Source organism: Canis lupus, chromosome 6 (assembly GCF_011100685.1).
Source record: "Canis lupus familiaris isolate Mischka breed German Shepherd chromosome 6, alternate assembly UU_Cfam_GSD_1.0, whole genome shotgun sequence".
NCBI classification, from domain to species: domain Eukaryota; kingdom Metazoa; phylum Chordata; class Mammalia; order Carnivora; family Canidae; genus Canis; species Canis lupus.
The window spans coordinates 59311679-59335738 of NC_049227.1; the positions used below are offsets into that span (position 1 = coordinate 59311679).

The 24060-nt window shown below is 45.8% G+C and overlaps 1 protein-coding gene across 5 annotated transcripts in view; it reads right to left on the reverse strand.

Moving 5' to 3' along the window:
- LOC119876388 (volume-regulated anion channel subunit LRRC8D) overlaps positions 1 to 12317 on the reverse strand; it is a 112956-nt gene extending 100639 nt beyond the window's left edge. For 2 of the 5 annotated variants that reach the window (XM_038541438.1, XM_038541433.1), the window contains exons 1-2: positions 12121 to 12317; positions 11391 to 11623 (exon numbers count right to left, since the gene is read on the reverse strand). The gene's annotated coding sequence lies outside the window, so the exon portion shown is untranslated. Of the gene's footprint in view, positions 1 to 11390; positions 11624 to 11992 lie in introns of all 5 variants that reach the window. The other 3 variants (XM_038541437.1, XM_038541432.1, XM_038541434.1) reach the window with 2 other exon arrangements.
- Between the last annotated feature and the right edge of the window lie 11743 nt (positions 12318 to 24060).

Here is a 24060-nt window from a genome sequence, read left to right on the forward strand (position 1 = left end):
CAATCTGCACAGCACCAATCCCCAAACACATTATGTATTTCTTTTACGTCTCCACACTTTGCTGCCCCAAAGTCCCCTCGGTCTTCCTCCCTTTCTCTACCAGACACCATCTTTCACATCCTTTAAAGGCTCTGTTCAAATTACTTTTCTGAAATAGTTTTGTGTGTGTGACATCTTCGCTGACCTTTCCGATCAAAAATCAGTCTCTCCTTCCTCTGAGCAAATGTCCAAAAAAATGTAGCTCATGTACGAGTTACCATACACTGCGTGAATTATCCTGAACTGTTCACATGCCAGTCTTCCCTGTGAAAGCAAGGGCGTATGTAACTCATGTTTTACAGATCCAGGTTCAAAGTGTAGTTCTTCCAAGGTACTGACTAGAGTTGCAATCCTTGGTAGGTTATGTAAACATACTGAGCCTCAATTTTGTGATCTCTGAAATGGGATAGCAACAAATGATACCCACCTTCCTGACTGAAATGAAGATAAAGCATGAAAAATGTTTGGCTCAATACGGACCACCTAAAAATTCACCAAGATGACAGCTTATTATTTTTATTATTAATTTTTGTTTCCTCTGCTACTAGACTGGACTGCAAGACATGGTGCTCAAAAAGCATTTGCTTTCACTCAAAAAGAAAAAAAAAATAAGCACTGGCTCTCAAACGAATAAGCAGTGATTTCTTAATGCCCTTTCTCCTTACCCAATTTTGTTCTGTTATGAAGGGTATTTCATAATATTTCTATTGATAAGTCATCTCTTACTCCCTTTTCTTTCCTTCAAACATCATTGTACAAGATTCTAACGAACAAGCCCTGTCAGTGTCCCTCCTACCCCAGCTTGACTTTTCGCTTTGAACTACAGTAACTGCCTGCAGCCACAGTGTCGCTGCCCAGAGAATCGCCTGCTTCACTCGGACAACAAACAGCACTTTGTAGGCAGACTGGAGGCGAGCCCAAGTAGGAGGGGGGAAAGCCAAGGAAGAGGAGCTTGGGCCAGAAACGGAGCTGACACCCACACGATCGTCCATACTATGACACAGGTAGGGAGCGAACAGGAAAGGAAAGAAGTTCAAATCAACACAAACCTTCCCAAGTGCTCCCAAGCCTCCACCCCACCGCTCACCCATGGACAATGGCTTCCACGATTCACAAAGGACACGTTGGTCCCCTTACTGCCTAATACACATGGCTCCTGTTGTTGACAAATGACTGTCCTGTGTAATAGCACCTGATCTTCACCAAACCAGGCGTGGTGCTGTTACTATCCTCTCCATCATTCCCATGGGGATGAAACCCAATGAACTCCACCGTGAAGTTAAATCCAAGGTCGCACAGTCAGTAGAAGGGCCAACACCATCTCAAGTAGTCCTCAAGCTCCAGATCCATGGTCCTCCCCTGCCTTATATGAAGTGTGAAAAACAGTTTTCAGAATGTTCTCAGAAGCACTCCAAAGACACTAGTTGTAAAGGTAAAGGTAAAATAAAATACTTTTTGTGCTCTTAAAAACAATTCTGGTGCCAAGAGTGAGGGCTGTCACAGCAGCAAGGCCCCAGTGGCAGCCCTGAGGATGATCTGGGCAGGATGCTAGCACGCTGTTCCAGGAAGATCTGCAGCTTTCTGTTTCTAGATGGAAACTGTTTCCTGACGACTCTGTTCATTTGGTTTGGGGAGGAGTGATTGAGGATGGAACAACATTTTCACTCTCTTTTCAAATCCGATCTTGGGCCTGAGTTTAAAGCCAAGGTAATGTGAGAAGCAAAAGAGTTTCTCTCTCTTTTTTTATTAAGATTTTATTTATTTATTCATGAGAAACACACACACAGAGAGAGAGAGAGAGAGAGAGAGGCAGAGACATAGAGGGAGAAGCAGGCTCCCTACAGGGAGCCTTATACGGGACTCAATCCCAGGACCTTGGGATGACACCCTGAGCCGAAGGAAGATGCTCAACCCTGAGCTACCCAGGTGCCCCAGCAAAAGAGTTTCTCAAGCAAATCTGTGAAAGAATGCAAGAGGCAATAATGCAGTCCTCAAAAGCACGGATCCTAAAGCCACCAGGGCCTGGGTTCTCATCACTGCTCTGTCACTGCCAGTGCCTGGCCCCGAGTCCCTCGACTGCTCGCAGTCATGGGGAGGTGCAGCCAGTGTCCTGGGCTACATGGGGGCAGCGGGAAGGGGGCGCGTTGTGAGGAGCAAATGAGCTCCTCCATGCAAAGGGCCCCAAACAGTGCCGGTCGCATGTGAGTACTACATAAATGTTTCCTAGTATTATTTCCAGGATAGAATCGGTCTCTAAGATTGTGTTCTTTTTAAAGTGTATTTTATACGAAGGTTCAAGGAGACTTCTTGTACAATTTGCTAATCCCCCAAACCAGCACAAAGAGTATTTATAAATTTCACTTCCTGATAGAATCTTCCAGGATTTCCATCTGTGAACTAGAGACCCTGGAAGAACAAACTGTGGAATCTGAAGAATTCTTCCCAGCAATAGTGCAAGGAAACCTGCACCCATTCTCTCAATACTACAGACTGGCTTCCATAATGAGAAGAAAAAAAAAAAAAAAAAGACCTTCATTGCATTAAACTAACTGATGCAGGGTTGAAGGGGGGGGGGGTACTTTTTTAAATGCGTTTTTTATTCTGAAGGCAACCAAAGGACTAAAAATCTAAAGTCAGGCCAGCTGAGAAGGACACGGTTCAGCTCACACAGGGATGACAGTCCTAGGGACTGGAATAAAACCTGCTGATGAATCAAAAGATTTCTTTCCCAGAAAATGCTGAAATTCCAGGAACAATGTGCGATACTTGGGATATTAAGAGAACAATGCTCTTAAAGATCCGCTGTCCAGCCAGGAGTCCAGGCTGGGCTCAGCTGGAGATTGCTCGGTCCCACCTCTCCTGGGGCAGAGCATCTCCCAGGGAGAGGATGGCAGGCTCTGCTAGGGAGCTGGGATGGGCAGATGCTGTCGCCTGCCGCTGCCTTCACCCAAAGGGGCTGGGGGGGGGGGGGAGGGCTGCTCCAAGTGGAGCGAGCAGCCAGCCTCCCTGGCGGGGTGCAGAGGCACGGGGAGCTGGGGGCTGCCGGCGACCCCCTCGGCCACGCTGCCCTTTGCCCTCCAACAGCGGCAGCTCTCCCGGCTTCCTCAGCCGCTGCCAGGGCTCCTGCTCGGGCCCCAGCCTCTCCCGTCCTTCCCACTCCAACTCTCCTGCGAAGCCACAACACAGGCCACACGCTGGGAGGGGCAAGGTCCTGGCACTCCGCCCGCCCACGGAGATGCCACGCTGCTCCTAAATGTTTATGGGCTCACAGTTTTCCCTTTCTCGTGTAAGGGCTCTTCTCTAGGATTCCCAAATCGATTTTAAGATCTAAATAAATGCTCCTCTTCCCCTATCCTGGGGATGGGGGGTGGGGGTAGATGATCTCTTTCTTCACCTCCAAATGGCCTTACCCCTCATTCTCTACCCCTGGGCCACCTGCCCCCCCCTCTACCCCTAGACCCGTGTCATCTTCACCTGGCCGCTTTATTCACAAACTACATAGTCCTCCCTGAATCACTACTCCTCAAGCAAGACAACCCTTCAAATGCATTCACTCCAGATACAACATAACAAATTTAAAGGGCAGAAACTTATCATCATGGGGCTTTGAGGGTTTTGTTGTTGTTGATTTTCTGCTTTGGGGTGGGGGGGCACAAAACAATGAAATCGAGTTTTGGGTTGTTTCCCACTTCATCTCATTTGTCAAAGTGTATCGTACTTTTGTTCTGTTTATCCGGCCACTAAGGCCATCTATCTCTAAGGGCCTAGGCATGCAGGCTGTATCCAGCCCACAAAGCCATTTTGTTTGGTCTACAGGAAGTGCTTATTTAAAATGTTGAGTTAGCCAATCTTTTAAAATCAGGAGATTTTAAAGTAATAATCCAGATTTCTGGCTTACAGTGAAAAATCAGAAGATCTGGCAAGACTTGCCCACATTCCCATATGGCAACAATTGGCTGCTGAACAGATCAAGCTAAACAGCCCCTTTCGACAGACCCGCATTTTCTGGTTCAGCCCAGATCCATCCCACTCCCTCCTGATCACCCCACCCTGAGGCTAAGGACCTGCTGCCACAAATCATCTTCCGGGAGGCTGGCTTCAGGCAGCGTTTGACATTTGCTTGAGACCCCAAGGCAGAGTGGGCCTCCAACTTTATCACTCACTCCCTCTAGTTCCTGCAAAAGCTACAATTACAGACTTTCGGTTTTGTACACATTTGCCGCCTACAAATAATTTATAAGAGTTAAGAGAAAAGGAAAATGTATGATAATAGAAAGATACCTGAAAAGAACCAGGTTAAAGAGAGAGAAAAGTGTCCCTCCCTCTGCCTTTCCCTCCCTCTCTGTATGCATGTGCATGGGATGGGGGTGCATCCGCGCAAGCTGTTAACACTGTAGACCATCTCCTAAATTATCCTCTGTTATTGGCTGAATGTTAGTATGAAAAATAAAACCATTAAAGTAGAAATTCTAGCAGAATGAATTCACTCAAATGATCATCCTTGAAGGGAATAAATCTACAAATTGAGTATAAATAGGTGATCCAGATACACGGATATCGATTGACTCACTGTTTATTTACAGGATACGGATAGGATTATTTATTGCATATGTTTGCTTATAGCATTTATTCAGCAAGCACCTGGATGTTACACCATACAAACCTGAGCTACATCTGTGTGTATTTGTGTGTGGCAGTCACTGTAAGGTCACCTCTCCTGAGGAGGAGGGTGCTTAATGTATACTACTACAAGTGGCACTCCATCGCCAACAGAGAAGTCACCAAAACAAGTGATTTTAAAATATCCGCTCAAATATAGGACAAACTTACACTCCAGTGGTGTTATTTTGGATGGTATTTTCTAAAACTCTGTGCGCTGGCAAGAACACTGGCCTGGAAGCCAGAAGACCCAGGTGCCATGACCAGCTCTCCTCTTCACAGCTTGTGTTCCGCAGTTCAGATCTGATCCTTGAACGAGGAGCATGACCCAGACAAGCTGTAAGGTCCCTTTACACCTCAAAACTCCATTCTCTTTTTTGTTTTTTTTTTTTTTTTTGGCAAGAATATTAATAGGCATTATAAAATGAATACAAAGAAATACAAGAGAAATGAGAACAGTGGATAAGAGAATGGTTTTGAAATAACAAGAGTAGTTTCAAAGTCTACCTCCACCACCCCTGTTTTTTTTTTTGTTTTGTTTTTTTTTTTTTTGTTTTGTTTTGTTTTGTTTTGCAAATCACATAACCTCTCAAGCCTCATGACCTCATCTGCAAGGTGGGAGTAGCTAAAAAATTAGCTATGTCTGATAATAAATAAATTGATTTTAAAAGCCTATTCAGTAGGGTAGCATCACAGAGACGATTCTCCAAAGAATTTTGATTTTCTAATACTTCTTAGAACTGAGCTTGGAACAATCAGTGATGAGAATTTTGACTGATGGTACTTCATATAAATTGTGACGGGCATGAATCTGTCCTGTCTCCCTTGCATGAGATCTGGAAAGGCAGCTCTCTGGGGATCAATGTCCTTCTGAGAGAAGGGCTGTCTTGCACTTCCTTTCTTCTCCCTGCTTTGTAGAATTCATTGCAGTGATGGTGATCTGTTGACGCTGAGATTTAGCAATGGAATTTATGGGTTGCTGGGGAAGTGAAGCCTTCTCTGGCAATGTTCCTAACTATTACCAGTAAGCAGAAGAGGAAAGTAAAAAGGGTTTTAAGAAATGTTCATAATGGAATCTAACATTGACATTTGTGAACCTTCCCCAGCAGCAGGTGTCCACAGGAGGATACGGACATCTTGAAAACCTCAGAGCAGTAGTAATACCCAGACTTGATGTCAAACTAGTACAATTTGAAAGGAAGAGTGTCATAAAACTGTCAGGGCTTAGGTGACCAAGAAATGACCCGAAAAACCAAACCAGTACCATCCTTCACGAGATTAAAAAAAAAAAAAAAAAAAATGAACACCTCAAAATAGAACTCAAGATTTTTTTTAAAAAAAAAAGACCTTTTAAACTGAATAAACTCAGCATTAAAAATCAAAACCAAAAACCTTGCTGCACTGCCTGCCTTCTTTTCTTTCCCCTGAGGCTGGACCCACTATCACCACGGACCCCCTCTGGAAAACAACTGCTCAGGAATGGACTTCCAGTTGGCCCCATCATGCCATCCAGCCCAGGACCCAACACCTCATGGAGGCACCAGGGGCCATACTGTGAACCATCCAGTGTCTTGGTCATCACCTTCCAAGGATACAGATGTATCCTTAAAGCCCCTTGTTTGTCTTAGTAACGAATTGTGAGCCTGTCAGCCAGGAATGTTTCAAAACCTTTTGAGAGTATCCAGCCTTCGTGTACTGCCATGTAAGATAGAGTTCCCAGTCTCGGCTGTACATATGGAATCACTTGGGGGTGGGGAGGGCTCTTTTCAAAATGAAACTCCACTCCCAGAGATTTTGATTCAATACATAGGGCTCAAGTAACTTTCAAGTATTCCCCAGACTGACTCAGATGATATCCAGGGTTGAGAAAAGCTGGTGCCATGTATTTTTGCCTTCATCCTGAATTTATGTATTGCAAAGCTTTAAGGTATACCTCTTCAGGCATTCCTGCAGGGGACAAACGTGGATGGAGGGCCAGCCCTAGAAGCGGCACTGGACAATCAGCAGAGAACAAGACAGATACCTCCCTGCCCTCACCGCACTAACAGAGTACTGGAGCAGGAGACAAGGAAGCTGGCAACTGAAGTACCACATTGAGGCCTCCTGGGATTAGGTGAACATTCCAGGTTCCTCTTTCCTTATCCTAGGGGTTTCACAGGCTTCAATAACATCTTCTCCCAGTCTTCTTTCCAGATACTAAAAATCCCAATATTTTTTATCAGAAAAACAGATGGGCAAGGCCCTGTCCTGGTGGAGCTTCCATTCTAGCAGGAATGTCTACATCTCCTAGGTACCGTCACATTGGTTGTTCCCGCTCCAGTGCCTTTCCTAAAGCCAAGTGCCCAAGCTTTGAACAAAGCACAGTGGAAACTCAAATAAGACTGTCTTCTGTTTTGTTTCTAAAATCTTTTTTTTTTCCCAAAATCTTTTTGATGGAGCTTAGCATTTCCTGTCTTTTTTAATCTCCACGAGCAAGCTGGGACAACACTGTGAAAGTGTTTTCGAAGTCTTTTCCTGGGTTTTGCCACCAAAACATTATCTGACCTCACAGTGCCCACAGAGAAACTCACCTGCAAATCTTCTGATGACTCACATACCCTAATACGGTTTCCCTGGAGTAAATCCCCACTGGTTAGTTATTTCATAATTCAGAAGAGCTTGCTGTCAACTGTAAACCTAGAAATTCCACTGTGTGCTCCTTCTTTTGGATCAATTATGTAAATAAGGCCTGAGGGACCCACTGTTTACACACCTCCAAGCAGAGGAGAAATCTTTTTATCCTTAGCCTTTATTTGTGGTCTTTAAGGCAGGTAAATTCTAGTGCCTGCTATGTCACTTCACGGGTAAGCTATAGCTGGTCACAGCACCACCTGGGCCTCGATTTTCTCATCTCTAAAATTCGAGTGTTGATACCTTCCATCTATAAAATTCTACATTTCTACTCAATTGGCACATCACATCCCTAATTCCAAGGGGACTTCAAGTTTGATATAGCCCTTGAAAGTACAAAAGGACAGTATCTAAGGGTTTTCAAATATTTTCCCTCTAAAGAAATCTCCTACACCTTCACAAAACATCCCTTCTTCTCTCCGGAATATCCCTCATCTCCGAGGACAGGAACAGGGTTCCCATGTGGACCAGAACGGAAGGGAGAGCAAACAGACTGACCATCTGGACAGACAACATACCAGCAGGGGATCGGGGCACAAGGGACATTCATTACAAACAGGCTGCACACATTTGCTATGAGATCTGGAATTTTGTTCTAGCACTCTCAACGACTTTGGATGGCCACCACTCCAAACCAAGTAATTTATTTAAATCTAGTTTGTTGGATAGATCTAGAACATTTAGAGAACTGCCTGCTTCAAAAGACATCTGAGCATGGTGATTTCCTGATGTCATTTCAGAGATGACTTGTGAAATCTGGTAAGTATGAAATTACACTGATGACAGGCTAAACCCCAGTTCTGGGGAAAAGGCCTGTTTCTAAGCTCCAATCCTCTCTCCTTCCCCAAATGTAAAGCTGTCACTAATGAAATATTTGGAGTGTACTAATCAAAAGAAAAGGAAAAAAGGCTTAGCCTGAGTGGGAACCAAGTTCATACGTGTTTTTTCAGTATCAGTTATTCTATTTACTTCTTTACAAATTTCAAAAGCAACTCTGATCTGGCAAGCTTCAGATTTGCACAGAACATTAGAAATTCTCTTCCAGATGTCTGAACAGAATTACAACGACCCCAGAGGATGGAGTACAGATTTCAGAAGCTTGCAACAGACTCAAATAATTTCAAAAGGGCATTTCAGGTGCAAACATTTGCAAAAACTAAATGCAACATAGTCTGACCACAAACACAGATTTCTCAGAAGCCCCTAAATTAAAGGTCAATCAACCCCTGGAATTCACCTTCATCACTCAGCACCCCAGCTCTGGAATAGGACTAACAGCACCAAACCACTGAGTTGCATGTAGTATTAATACAAGTGGCTGCAAAGCTTTTGGTAAAGTCATCCTGTACTCATCTCTCATAGGATTGGAAGACAGAAGCAAGATTTTAAAATCTAAAAAATACTGGGATGCCTGGGTGGCTCAGTGGTTGAGCATCTCAGGTCCTAGGTCGAGTCCCACATCGGGCTTCCCACGAGGAGCCTGCTTCTCCCTCTATCTCTCTGTGTCTCTCATGAATAAACAAATAAAATCCTTTAAAAAAAAAAACCCTAAAAAACCTGTAGACTGGACCAAAATAAATAGGATAGTCTGAAGAGGGACAAAAACAAACAACTTCCATTCATTTTCTCTCTCTTTTTCACACACACACACACACACACACACACACACACATCTGCCAGATGAATATAAGGATGCAGCAGCTCATACAACAAATATCTAGATGTTCTGACTGTTTAACTGGACGGAACCTATACATAAATCTTTGCTAGCTAGGCACTGTTTTTTTTTAAGGCAGTTTTGTAAGTTTAATTCACAGTAAATAGAGGCTTACGCCTTGGTTTCAGGAAACAGGTGTCCTACTGTACTCTTTGTTGGACAGAACACATTTCAATCATCATATTCAATTCCAGACACTGTTACTCTCCATGAGAGATGCTGACAAACTAAAAACATCTAGAAACCATGTCCCACGCAGGATTATGAAAAGAAGTGGACTCTTTTGCACTGAGAAGAGGGGAGGGAGACATCATACTGTCTTTGCAAATGCAAAGGGCCGTCCTGTGAATGTGGGAAGTTCTAGAGGAACAGAATCAATGAACAACGTTGCCAGGAGGCAGTCTTGAGCACTAATAATAATCATACACCTAGTCCAAAGATACAATGGCATGTCTTCCTAAGTACAGAGTTCCCTGCTCCCGGGGGTGTTTAAATAGAGGCTGTCTAGCAAGTCTAAGAATTTACTAAAGAAGTTAGACGAGGATCTCTCTAAAATTCCAATTTTGATTCTGTGATTCCCCATCTACCTAATATTATACTGCCTGCTAGCTCATCTGCCATGATCTCTCAAAAATGCCCTTTCCTTCTGATTAGGTTTTGCCCAGATCCTCATCACTTCAGGCCTGAGCAGAGCAGAAGTCTCCTACCTAGATTGGCTTCCCAACCTTGAATCCCTCCTCACATGTCAAGAACCACCTCCTTCAAGGCCTATTTGGAGATGTGACTTCACTTCATAGTGACCTTTATGTTTACAACCCTGTTGTGTCCAGGGTTTCTCCAGCCTGGCACTACTGACATTTTTGCCAGGATAATCCTTTGTTGTGGGGGCTGTCCGGGGCATTGCAGGATGGATGTTCGGCAGGATCCCTGGTCTCTATCCACTACATGTCCGTAGCACCTGCGTCCCAGCTATGACCTGCCCCCCAAAAAATAAATAATAATAATAATATCTCCAGACATTGCCAAATGTTTGCTGGGAGGCAAAATTACCCCTTGTTGAGAGCTGCTCTTCTTGAGGCAAATGATTAACGCCGCTGACCTGTGGTTCAAGTTTTCCACTAACTAGATTCCCCCTACCTTCATCCGTCATGTTCTCTGCTCGGCCAGGCAAATCTATTTACTATCTTTGACTAGTGACAAAGCTCACTGCTTCCCCTAATACATGCCCCTTCCCTTTTTCCCAAAGCACACAACATTCTCATCTGGCTCCAAAATCCCTTTCCATTTCAGTATTCTTTGACCTTCTAGAAAAATAGAACCCTTTGCTTTTGGTGGTGTCTTCACCTATACTGTCTTACATGCCCTCTATTTGTACAAGAATCCTCTCCTTCCTCGTTAAGGATCCACAGCACCCACTCTGGTTCTCTGCCTGCTGTTAGCACTCAATAAATAACTGATTGGTGTTTCTTAAAATGTCAAACATCAGCTCCAATTGCACGTGAAAAATACATGAAATCCGTTACCAACTACCACTTCAAGAACGTATGTGATCATGAGTACGTAGTTTCAACAAAACTTTGACTTCATACACAGTGCCAATCTATCTACACTACTGGAATTGAACCAAGTCTAACTTCCATGTCATACAGCTACCAAAACAATTTAGCTAATGGGACCAGACACACACATCAAGATTTTGTCAAATTAATCAAAAAAGCTCAGCACAATATAAAAGGTAAGAAGAAAAGGCCAAGTTTTGACCAAGTTTTTAAAAATTCTGTAAGCCTCAGCAAGGAGGAAAAGATGCAGATATGGAACCAAAATCCATATGGTTCACCTGCTGCATCGTACACCACTCAACATGGGAATGGAAGAGACTGGGCGACTGAGTCATTGAAGGACAGTCTCCTCTTCCACCTGCTAATGTTCTAATCAACAAGTACAGTCACACACCCTCAATAAAAACGAGACAAATCTAAGATAAAATGTTCATATATATAAGTAAGCCATTCCAATTCAAGATTTGGAATTTTTTTTTTTTTTTCAGCTCCATGGATTACCTAATCATTTTATGGGAGGCTCCCTACATAACCCACAGAGATCAAGCACTCCAGATCAACTTTGCCGGATCCCTATTTTAACTCATTTCAGGATCTTTCCTCTTGCGTTTGCATTTTAACAGGGCTTTAGTCACCTGTTGTGGAAGACAGGGGAAGAGACAACGCGATCCCTTCCCTGACGGTAGGGGTTTGGTCAGTATTTGTGGACAGTAAAAAGAAACGTTGTCTCATAAGACCTCATTTACCTGGTTATGATGCAGGATTCTTCCCACAGGTCTGTAAAAAGCAGAGGTCCCAGAGGCTTTGGTGGGGAAGGTCTGAATCACTGTCATTCTTGGCACCTGGAAGTACCGGTGGTCTATGAGGTAAATAGCCCTCACCATTACCTGCAGACAGGAATTCCTTGTCCAGCCAGACACCCACCGGGGCCCAGCACAGAACACAAAATAGGTGCTCAAAAAACACCGCCAGAATGGAACTGAATTATCAAAGCTAAGGAAAGTTTCCAGAAGTCCCCTCTCCCTTTACTCCTGTGTCTTTTAAAATCTGTCCTCATAGCTTTCTTTGCTCAACGAGCAATATTTTTCAAAGTCTGGGAAGAGGACAGGAGGAAATCTGCAAAGCCAAGGGAGCCCTGTCGGAGCTCAGGTGGGCCCCACAGGTGGCTAGGACTCGCCGGTGTCTGGTCTCCATCTTTCCGCCGACCTCGAGTGCTCGCTCCCTCTCACCTTCGCGTTTGTGCTTTCCTGATGCCCTACGACCCCCACCTTTTGCCACACGCCCCCCCCCCGCTGCGCCCCGGATGGGGCCGCAAATCCCCACGTCCTCCTCTACAGCGGGGACCTACCTCACCACCCTCGAACCTGCAGCAGCTCTTCTTCACTGCGGCTGGCTTTTTAAGAAACACCAAACAAAACAAAACAAAAACAGCCCCCCTGAGACCAGAACTCTAATTTCTTTATCCCTAAAGGATACCCCAAATTAGGGGGCACGTTCGGAGGAAGGCCTCTCCCAAGCCTCCGATAAGCAGCATCGCCCCCAGGGAAGCCCCGGCAGGAGAGGAGCGGCGCGGAGTCCCGTCCCCGAGTGCCCACGCCTGCCAGCAAGCTGGAAGCGGATTATTCCGGTACCCAACCCGGAGACGGCCCGCGGCGGGCAGGGTGCACCTGCGGGCCCGGCTCCCTCCCGCCCGCGCGGGGGCGGGGCGCGGCCCCACTCCCCGCCCCACCGCCCGGCGCGGGAAGCGGGCGGCGGGAGGCGTCTCTGCAGAAGTTAAAGGGCGCACCTTCCGGGCCGCGGGCCAGCGGGGCCGGGCGCCGCGCACCCCCGCCGCAGGCCCCCGCGGAGCCGGCCCGCCCCCGCCCCCGCCCCCGCCGCCCGAGCCGCACGATGCTCGCGGCCGGAGCCCCCCCCGCCCCTCGCGCCGAGCCCCGGCCGCAGCCTCCGCTCGGGATGGGGGCGCGCCTCGGCGCGGGCGGCCCCCCCCGCGCGGCGCCCCGACCCCGGCCCCGGCCCCGGGGGGCGCGCACCCACCTGGGGGCGCAGCCGGGCAGCGGGGCCGCCGAGCCGCGGCTTAGGCCGAGGCGGGGGGCGGCGGCATCACCTGCGGCGGGCGGCGGCTGCACCGGGACGCGCCGGGGGGCGCGCGGCGCCCTGGGCCCTGCTCCCGAGGCCCCGCCCGCGGCTGCCACCTCGAAAGCGCGGCGGAGGAGCCGGGGCACCCCGGGCGGCGGCAGCGGCAGCGGCGGCGGCGGCGACGGGAGCAGCAGCACATGACTCTGTAACGGGGGGAATTAGACAAAGCGTAACATGGACTCCGGGCCCGTGCAGGCGCTGCAGCCCCGGGACCAACCGCAGCCAGCGAGCGCCGCGACTGGCTCGGCCGCAGCCAATGGGGCGGGCCCGGGCCTGCATGTGACGGCGGCCGCTTTCCCCGCCGCCCGGCCGCGCCCGCCGCGGGCCCGGCTCCCCGACGGGGCTGCGCGGCCGGGGAGGGGGGGGGGGCCGGGGGCCCGGCAGGTGCGCGCCGAGGCGGGGCCGCGCGTCCCCGGAGCGCACCTGCCCGGCGCCCCCGGAGCTCGGCGCGCAGCCGTCGCCCTGCCCGGGGCCGTCCTTCCCACCGAAACTCCGACATCCGCGCTGAAGGAGAAATTCCGTGAAGGGGGGGGGGGGGGACCCGGGGACCCGCGGCCAAAGTCGTGTGAGCGCTCGGACTCGGGGCACGCACAACTTTCTCCTGCACCAATAGCTTCCCAGCCCCGTTTGTTCCGTCCCTGCTCTGAGAAACGCAGCGTGTTTTTTTATGTGTTTTTTTTTTAAGATTTTATTTATTTATTCATGAGACGCAGAGAGACAGAGAGAGAGGCAGAGACACAGGCAGAGGGAGAAGCAGGCTCCATGCCGGGGAGCCCGACGTGGGATTCGATCCCGGGTCCCCAGGATCACGCCCTGGGCTGAAAGCAAGTGCCAAACCCCTGAGCCACCCAGGGATCCCCGCAGCCCGTGTTGTAATCCGAGTCTACTCGTTGTTGCCACAACTGTCCTGTGTCCGCAGCAGGTGGATGAAAGGTGGCCCTCTGCTAAGAGGGGTTTTCTTTTTCTTTTTTTTTTTTTTTTTTTTTTTAAGATTATATTTATTCATGAGACACAGAGAGAGAGGCAGAGACACAGGCAGAGGGAGAAGCAGGCTCCATGCCGGAGCCCGATGCGGGACTCGATCCCGGGTCTCCAGGTATCACGCCCTGGGCTGAAGGCGGCGCTAAACCGCTGAGCCACCCGGGCTGCCCTAAGAGGTGTTTTCCAACCTGATAGTTGTCCCTCTTGTTTTTGTTGTAAGATCGAAATGTATTTCTCGCGGGTGGGGAGAAGCCGGGATAAAGAAGGAAAGCCTGGAGGGACGTTTAGAATTGTTGGCTTATAATCAAACAAACGGTTCCAGCCCCCCAATACTTCAATATCTCCTTTTATCCAAATCCACCCTTTTCTGTGAACAACGGGGAGTCTCATCTCTATCAGGATCTCTCTGTGTCAGTGAACATTCAATCAACATTTACTCAGTGTTCAAATGTTCTCTGTTAAACATGCTGCACAAAATGTGACAGCCGCTCAAGAAACTGTGTGCCCAGATACAGCAAGGCCTTAGAAAAGAAGGGTTTTCAGGGGTTTCAGGAAAGGCTTCAGAGAGACGAGGATGATAGAACTGACCCCTGGCAGAGTGAGCCCTTGTTGCTCAGGTACTGGAAGTGAAGAACAGCCCTGGCAGGGAGGAGTATGAACACAGGTTCAGAACTCACTCAAGGAACCATTCTAGACTAGTTACAACATGACTCTAGATTTTGAGCCCTTCTGACCTCTTGCTTTTCTCACTTACCTTGCCCTGTCCCTCACATGCCAGCAGCATCTCCTCTTCTACACACCCAGCCAAGAAGGAGGTGTGTGGGCACCGGCTGTGTGGCAAGTGATTTAATCACAGTACCAGATTTGCTCATCTGGGAGGTTAGAGCAGGTTTAAAACTGTTAACATCTAGTGGTGTAATATTTTGATTGAAAACACCCCACTATTATAACTAATCTGGAACATTTTACTGTTTGTAAAAACACTCTGTTCTGTGTTTTGATCTTCCCTGGACTTTAAACTATGATTCTAGATCTGAGACAAATATGATTTCAAGATTGGTATGACTTGAGGGAAAAAAGTAAAAACAGAAAACAGTCAAATGTGGAGAAACAGGTATCCACATGGACTATACATGTGAGTACAAATTGAGTAAATCCCTTTGGAAGACAGTTTGGCAATTTTGGAAACTTTTGGAAAAAAGCACAGACTTGTGTTCTTTTTAACCAGGTAATTCCACGTCTAGGAGTTTATACCTCAGGCTTATATATGCAAATATTAATGTATTTCTGAAGAATCTACACATGTATAAAGACATATACAGGTATGTTTACTGCAGCATTGTTTGTAATAACGAAGACATGTAAGGTGTCCAAGTCTCATCAGAATCCCAGTAGGAAGTTCTTCAAGCACTGCTAGATCTGTAGAAGGAAACTGTAAGTGGCCACTAATAAAAATAAGATAAATCTATTTGTACATAGAAGAATGTCCAAAATCTGTAAGTGAAAAAAAGCCAACTGCAGAACGATTTAGGTAGCAGGATCCCATCTTTATTTGCATCTATTTGTCTCAAAACATACAAGTTATTACATATATGCTTAGAGGAAATCTAGAAGTATCCATAACAAGCAATTAACAGGGGTTATCTCTGGATGTGGGATCACTATTGCCATTCACTTTCTGTTACAAAGTTGTGTACGTTTGCATTGTTTTCATGTTGAGCACATACTGCCTTGATAACAAGAAAAATAAAACATTTTTAAAGGTGAAATTGGTAAGAGCTCTACTAACAACAAATAATGAAAGATCACTTTGATGGTCCAGGATATCAAAAGTTGTCAAAGGTTGTAAAAAGTTTCCTTATGCCCTAAGGAAAACAGATAGAAAGGAGGCACAGTAGAGGACAATAACTGATTTGACACTGGATTCAAAATTAAGGAATGTGACAGAAAGGGAATCTGAGGCTACTCCAGATATGTCTACACGAATAAGGCTTCAAGGACGTTGTGTTCAACAAAACCTTACAGAGCACTTGCTATCCTTTGCTGAGTTGGTATGGTCAGGAATCAGCAACTATTCCAGCACATGGTAAATCTGTATCACACTAATAATAACAACCAGTGCAGTGCTGATGACAGGCCAGGCACTGCTCTAAGTACCTTACATATGTTCCCTTTGAGTCCTCACAGCAACCCTAGGAGATAGATACTATTCCTATCCTCATTTTTTAAGACTGGAGACAGAGGCCTGAAGGGGTTATGTAATTAGCTCAAGTTCACACAGCCTGTAAGTGGCTCTAGAGGTAAGTAAGCACTTAAAATACTATCTAAAAAGACCCTTTAAGATAAAGGCCAATATATGTGCATCTCCTTTTAGCAAGTCTTGTAATTCTAGGTTGATTTGTGTTCACCTAAACTATAGCACTTGGCATGCCCTGAGGCGCTGAGTAATAGTGAATGAATGAATGAATAATCGACTTTCCTATAGAGAAGAATCTGAGCTCCTTGGAGGAGCGATTTTGCATTGTTCCTTTTTTTATCACCTGCTAGAGTGCCCAACATGTGGTAAGCAACATGAATTTCAATAATCTGTAAACATGTTTTTGAAATGTTGTGCGGAAATCAAGCTTTATAAATTGATCCCAAGTACACTGAGCCAGCCTATGAATAATATCATGATGAATTCCTTGTTAGAGTGAAGAATAGCCTGGGGGAACAGGGCTAAGTCTGGATACACCTGCATAACCATACATAAATAAACACAGACTGTATTTGCTTGGTAAGTGGCAGTCATGCTGAAGAGCTGAAGGGCTACAAAATTTTAAGTTATTTGAGCCTCTTTTTCTCTCATCTCTCAGTTTCTGAAATGAGGAGAATGATACATATCTCAAGCTATCGTGAGGCCAAGGACTGACATATGGGAAGGGCTTAGCTAAGTGCCTCGAACATAGGCATTGCTCAGTAATGTTACCTATTATAAGTGTGTCCATGTAGCATAAATGTGACCTGATTTTTTTTAAGATTTATTTATTTTAGAGAGAGAATGGCAACAGGGAGAGGGGCAGAGGGAGAGGGAAAAGCAGACTCCAAGCTGAGCGTGGAGTTGGATGCCGGCAGATTCCAGGACCCTGAAATCATGACCTGAGTTGAAATCAAGAATCAGACACTTAACTGACTGAGCCACCCAGGCATCCCCTGCTTTCCTAATCTATTGTGAACCTATAAACTCTATAGGAGTTCACGTCCTGGGAGTTCACGTCCATTTCATGCTTGAATTTGTAGAGTAGGGACTCAGTCAAAGTAAATGGAAACCCAATGGTCTCCTCTTTCTTCTCCCGTCCTACCTTCCCACTTTCCTCTTCACTGCACTTCTTAGACTTATTTAAACTCTCAGCCTGGGAGGTAGAAAGCAAACTGTCATCTTTCTTCACAGCTGAGAAGATTGAAATGCTGGAGATTAGATTAGAAATGAGCAAGCAGGTGGAGGGAAGAGAACAGTGTGGGGGAAATGGAACTGGGCGGGTATGCGGGGTAACTCTCCATGAGTATTGACGTAACACGAGGTCCAAAGAGGAAGGGAAATTGCCAGACTGCTATAATTAGAAATGATATGGTGAAATTGAAACTAGAAAAACTAAGGGTACATGTCATAACCACAAGGAGGAGAAGTGGGCCTCTTCCTTCAAAATGGATTCATAGAGTGAAAAACTTAGGCTTGTCTATCTAGGCAAGCCAGGGCTCCTAACTCGGTACCCCTGGACTGTGGTTTCTTCACTGGGGAGAATGAAAAACAACAAAACATTAAAAGGGGCACCTACGTGGCTCAGTCAGTTAAGCATATGCCTTCGGCTAGGGTCATGATCCCAGGGTCCTGGGGTCAAGCCCTGCATCAGGCTCCTTGCTCGCGAAGAGCCTGCTTCTCCCTTTCCCTTGGCCTGCCACTCCCCCTGCTTGTGCCTTCTCTCTCCCTCTGTCAAATAAATAAGTAAAATCTTTAAAAAAAAATTTAAAAACACCAAATTTAACCATGTAAGGATCTGTGCCCATATCCTCTACCTTCCTGCCTGCCACCACTAGGGATGGACTATCCATGTTCTTATTGAAAGCCAGTTTCTTCACTCTTGCACCCAATCTCATCCAATCTCAAATGACCATTGCAGCAAGTGTCCCTTGTCTCCCATCTCATTAATTCCCCCCTCTCTGCTGGATGACTACCATCAACCTTTTTAAAAATGTGATTATTTTCTCCACCTTAAGGAATGTCTCCTAGCCCTGCCTTCCCCATTCCATTTCTCTCCTTTGCATCTAAATGTCTCAGAAGAATTGTTTATGCTCATTGTTTCCAATTCCTTTCTTCCCATTTTTTCTTCAACTCCCATCTATTTGGGGTTTCACTCTCAATGCATCACCAAAACTGATCTTGCCAAGGTAACTGACAACTTCCACTTAGCTAAATACAGCACTGAATCCTTAACTGACCTCTCAGCAGTATTAGACGTCACGGACTGCTCCCTCCTCTTTGGTAAACTACCTTGTCTGGTCTTCTGAGACACCACACTCACTCCCTTCAAGGAGCTCATCCACTCAGATGACTTTGAATTCCCTTTCTATGCCAACCACCCCACATTTATAACCCCAGCATATTTCTCTCTCCTGAGTCCAATTTGCATTTGTAACTGCCTTTTTGGCTTTTCCACTTAGACTTCTAACAGATATCTCAAACTTAACAAGTTCCAAAACAAACTCCTGACATCCCCTCAAATCCTATGCAATCCACACGGCTTTTTCCCTCTCAGTAAATGGCAACTCTGTCCTTCCAGTTGCTTGGGCTAAAAGCCTTGAAGTCAGGGCACCTGGGTGACTTAGTCGGTTGAGCACCCCACTCTTGATTTCTGCTCAGGTCATGATCTCAGGGTCGTAGGATCTAGCCCCATGTCAGGTTCTGCACTCAGCTTAGAGTCTGCTTGTCCCTCTCTCTGTTCTCCTCCCCCAGCTCATGCTTACTTTCTCTCTCTCTCTCTCTCTCTAAAAAAATAAATAAAATCTTAAAAAAGAAATCCTTGGAATCAGTCATCCTTGACTCTTCTGTCTTTCTCTCATAACTTATATTGAAACTGTCAGGAAATGCTGTTGGGCCTACCTTCTAAACATATATCTCGTCACACCTTAGCTTCTCTCCACCTTCTCTCCCCTGGATTAACTCATTAGCCACTTAACTAGTCCATATGCTCCCACTCCTGCCCCATCCCTCGCCACAGGTGATTCTTAACAGCAGCCAAAGTGAACTTTTTAACATGTAAGACAAATTAGCTCCTACCTTTGCCCAAACCCTGTGCCCAGCTCCCTTTTTTACTCAGAGTAAAGACATGTGACTCACAAGGTTCTTGCCTGATCTGCATCCCTCCCTCCCAATGTCACATACTCAGGGAAGTAGACCCCGACAGCCTCATCTAAAATTGGAACTCGGGATCCCTGGGTGGCGCAGCGGTTTGGCGCCTGCCTTTGGCCCAGGGCGCGATCCTGGAGACCCAGGATCGAATCCCACATCAGGCTCCCGGTGCATGGAGCCTGCTTCTCCCTCTGCCTATGTCTCTGCCTCTCTCTCTCTCTCTCTCTCTCTCTGTGACTATCATAAATAAATAAAAAAAATTTAAAAAAAATAATAAAATAAAATAAAATTGGAACTCTGGGTGGCTCAGTGGTTGAGCATCTGCCTTCCGCTCATGTCGTGGTCCCGGGGTACTGGGATCAAGTCCCACAGTGGGCTCTCAGGAGGGAGCCTGCTTCTCCCTCTGCCTATGTCTCTGTCTGTCTCTCATAAATAAATAAATAAAATCTTAAAAAACAAACTAGAACTCCATGCTTACCCATTCCTCTTACCTTGCCTTATTATTTTCCACCAGCACTTGTTATTTACTTATCATATATATTTTTTGTTTAGTATCTCTCTCCCCTGCTAGAATATAAGCCCTGTAAAGACAGGAAATTTTTATCTGTCTTGATTACTCATGTATTCCATGCATTTGGAATAGTGTCCAGCACATAGCAGGCAGTCAATAATTATGGGGTTTTTAAAATATTTTATTTCTTTATTTGGCAGAGAGAGAGAGAGAGCACAAGCAGGGGGAGCAGCAGAGGGAGAGGGAGAAGCAGGCTCCCCACTGAGCAGGGAGCCCGATTTGGGGCTCGATCCCAGGACCCTGAGATCATGACCTGAGGGCTGATGCTTAACCCACTGAGCCATACAGGCACCCCTTAAATCATACTCTTATTAAAGAAAATAAGCCATGTAACACAGCAGTGAAAAGAATGAAGTTAGAACAGATTAAACACTCACTCTCCCGTAACATATTACTTACATTAAAACTGTCTTGCTGCGCAGTAAAGTTGCTGTGTACTCTTGCTGCAAGAAAAAGTTCAAATAAAATGAGGGAACATAGATGGGACATAAAATAGCAAATGGGACTCTTAATTATAGCTTTGCCAATTGAAAGTTGAAATGACACAAAAATCCCGAGAAAAAGCACCATGAAAAGGAATTGTGCAATACTTTAAAACGAAACAAAATAAAACCCAGCCCCCAAAGCAAACTGATTTGTGGAGCCATGTGAAAAGAGGAAGGAAGAGTAATTGCAGTTTCCAAATGGTGAGTTGACTGTTTAAAAATCCACACGGAACTCACTCTGTCAGGATGTCTCTGGAAAGCTCTCTCCTGTGGGAAGGGGAGATGAGCACACAGCCAGAAACCTTAAATGTCAAGCTGAGGCCGAGCAGTGCCTGCGCTGAAGAGAGGCCTGCAGAGCCCAGGGAGACAAGCCAGCCTGTGGGGTCTTCTTCCTTCTGGGGAAAATCCTAGCATTCTGGGATTAAGAGTGATATTGTCTGGGCACTGCCTGGAACCTCGTCTGACAGCTCTTCAAAACAGTGTGGCCCAGAGACAATCTGAAAATTAAGTTTAGACTCAGTGGTCTAAGTAGTTATGTCACTATGTCAGCATTGTCCTAACGCGAGCTGCTCCTCGGACGCTGCAGACAGAAGGAGGAGACAACAGAGCCATCTCCTGTTCCTGGTCGTCTCGAAGTCGGGGGCTTTTGCCAGGGCCAGACATGGGGAGCTCGGGCCAGGAGTCTAGATTTATATCTAAATCTGAAGGCATGAGACTGGGTGACCTCCAAGTCTCAGATGCTGTGACAGCCCCCAAAAGTTTATCTCCAGTGTACTAATGCACAGTTTCTCTTGCCACTGTCCTCATCACTGTTTGCCTCCTCTCCCCAAATCTCTACTCTTTTCTCCCTTTCTACATGAGTTTTGTGAGTTAACTATGTGAGTCTCTCTCCTCTTTCTGCGTGATATACCCAAAGCCTACAGATGTGTTGTAACCACATAGTGTTTTCTTAAAATCTTTTTAATTAGAGATGCCTGGGTGGCTCAGTGGTTGAGCATCTGCCTTTGGCTCAGGTCGTGATGCCAGAGGCCTGGGATCAAGTCCCACGTCAGGCTTTCCGCGTGAATCCCGCTTCTCCCTCAGCCTATGTCTTCACCTCTCTGTCTCTCATGAATAAATAAAATCTCAAAAAAATTTTAACTAGTTGCCAATATTTAATAATCAGGAAATGTCACAAGAATGCCCATATTTCTAGTGTTTTGAACAACCAGAACACCTGACAAACCTGGAGCAATGCCTGTGCACCAAATCCTGTGAGGGCTGGGAGGCTGCAGCCACCTTTCAGTGGCCTGTCATGCTGCAGGGCACGAGGGGCTCAGCCACTCCACTGGTCCCTGGTTCTGAGGCAGGGAGGGGCGATTACCCTTTGTCAGTTTGTGTACACTATTGTTTTTTCTATAACAGAGAAAGACCTCTTTCTACCATGTCTCAATGTTTCCTACAAATGTGTTTTGCTATCTGGTGGCTCTAGGCGTTTGGGACTGTGGTCCATGGTTTATATTATCAGGCTGTCCTCCCTGGTTTTCAAGCAAAAAAACATCTAAATAGAATTCAAAATGAAGGGGTGGAATGCCGTAAGCCCCAAACAACCCAAGACTTTATATACGTAATATAATTATCAGGTAGTTAGGACTGAGGACTGATTTCTTCTAACCAGGATTTTGAGAGTTATACTTTTTAAATCATTATAAATATTTTTCATAGACATTTAGTCCTCAAGCAATTCTGCTAGATATGTATCATTAAAAAAAAAAAAAAGATATGTATCATTACCTCCACTTTTACAAATGCAAAAACTGAGGCACAGAGAAGGGAAAGAATTTGCCCATGGCCACCAAGCTAACCAATGCCTGACCCAGGAACCAAGCCCAAATTCGTGCATGTGTGTTTGTGTTTTAAAGACTTTATTTTTGAGTATTCTCTATGCCCAACATGGGGCTCCAACTCATGACCCTGAGATCCAGAGTCACATGCTCTACTGACTGAGCCAGCCAAGTGCCCCTCTATGTGATTTGTTTGGTTGTTTGTTTAAAAGATTGTATTTATTTATTCATGACAGAGAGAGAGAGAGAGTGACAAAGGCAGAGGGAGAAGCAGGCTCTGTGCAGGGAGCCGGACGTGGGGCTGGATCCCAGGTCTCCAGGATCATACCCTGGGCTGAAGGTGGCACTAAACCATTGGGCCACCAAGGCTGCCCTATGTGATTTGTTTTAATGAATGGGTTGCAAGTGGAAGTGACATGTGCCACTTCTGGACAGAATCTTCAAGCGGTTGTGTGTGATTTGCATGTTCTCCTTCTGCTACTCTGGAGATGGTGAAAGCTCATGTTGAGATGAAACCTCTATCATCTGAGTGATTATAATGGGCTGAGAACCCCTGCCAGCCCACTTTGGTCATGTGGATGAGAAATAAATGTTTGTTAAGTTACTGAAATTTGGAGGTTGGTTGTTACCACCATAAAACCTGCCCTATCCTTTCTTTTCTTTTTTTTTAAATTATGATTTTTTAATTTAAATTTAATTTGCCAACATGTAGTATAACACCCAGTGCATCAGGTGCCCTCCTTAATGCCCATCCAGTTACCCCATCCCCCCACCCACTTCCCCTTCTGCAACCCTTTGTTTGTTTCCCAGAGTCAGGAGTCTCTTGTGGTTTGTCTTCCTCTCTGATTTCTTCCCATTTAGTTTTCCCTCCCTTCCTCTATGGTTCTCTGTGCTGTTTCTTATATTCCACACATGAGTGAAGCCATATGATTATTATCTTTCTCCGATTGATTTATTTTATTCAGCATGATACCCTCCAGTTCCATCCACATCGATGTAAATGGTAGATGCTCATCCTTTCTGATCCAAGCCCAAACTTTTGAAGCCAAGTTCAGTGCTTTTTATGGCATATCATAGCTGTTGCATATCATCCGTGAAAGTCAATGTGCTGTGATTCTAAGAAGTCTTTAGAATGTTCTCTGCCATCAACTCCATAACATATTTCAATGCCTTATAACCCAGCTAGTTAGGAGAAATCTTGGAACCATCTTTGACTCATACCCCTGCAGTGCCTACCCCTCACCAGGTAAATGGTCCTGTCTATTCTTCCTTTAAAACAACTATTCTACTCAAACATTTGTCTCTGTTCCGTTGCATACAATCTTCATCCCAAATCCATTGGTTCACTCTTGGAGTAATGTAACGGCCCTGATTGAGGCTTTCACACAGCACTTTGTTTCCACTCCAGTCTGTATTAATATGCAAAGTAAATGGCTTTGTCATAGAGCTCCCTGCTTGTCTCAGAAACTTGCGGTGGTTTTCTAAATAATTAGCTATAAACTACTGGATCTGAAGTTCAAGGTCCATCCTTCTCTTAGCTGCCATATTGTTCTCACTTCCTTTGTACTTTACTCCTCTGTAGGAGAATTATACTTTTCTACCCAAGTAACTCAGACTGGGCCACATGACTTGCTTTGACTAATGGAATGTGAGTCAAAGTGACATGTGCCACTTCTGAGAAAGAGTTTTCAGAGTCACTGTGGGCTCTCATGGTTTCTTTTCTCCCCTCCTCCTTGAAAATGGCAAGGTGCCAGATTAGAGCTGCTCCTTCAGTTTCAACCTTGGAATAAAGAAAGTGTGGAAACAGGGTTACAACCAGCATGGGGGCTGATCCTAGAGCAATGGGGACTTACAGGAGGAGACAGTCAAATCTCCTGTTCATAGGAGGTAACATCTAACACGAGCAAGAAATCAAACTTTGCTGAGGATTTGATGCTCTTTGTCATGGGGTAACCCGGAGAGAGCTCACTGGCACAGCCTCCACAAGCAGTCTGTTTCCTTGACTCCACATAACATGTTCCTTTTTCTTTTTTA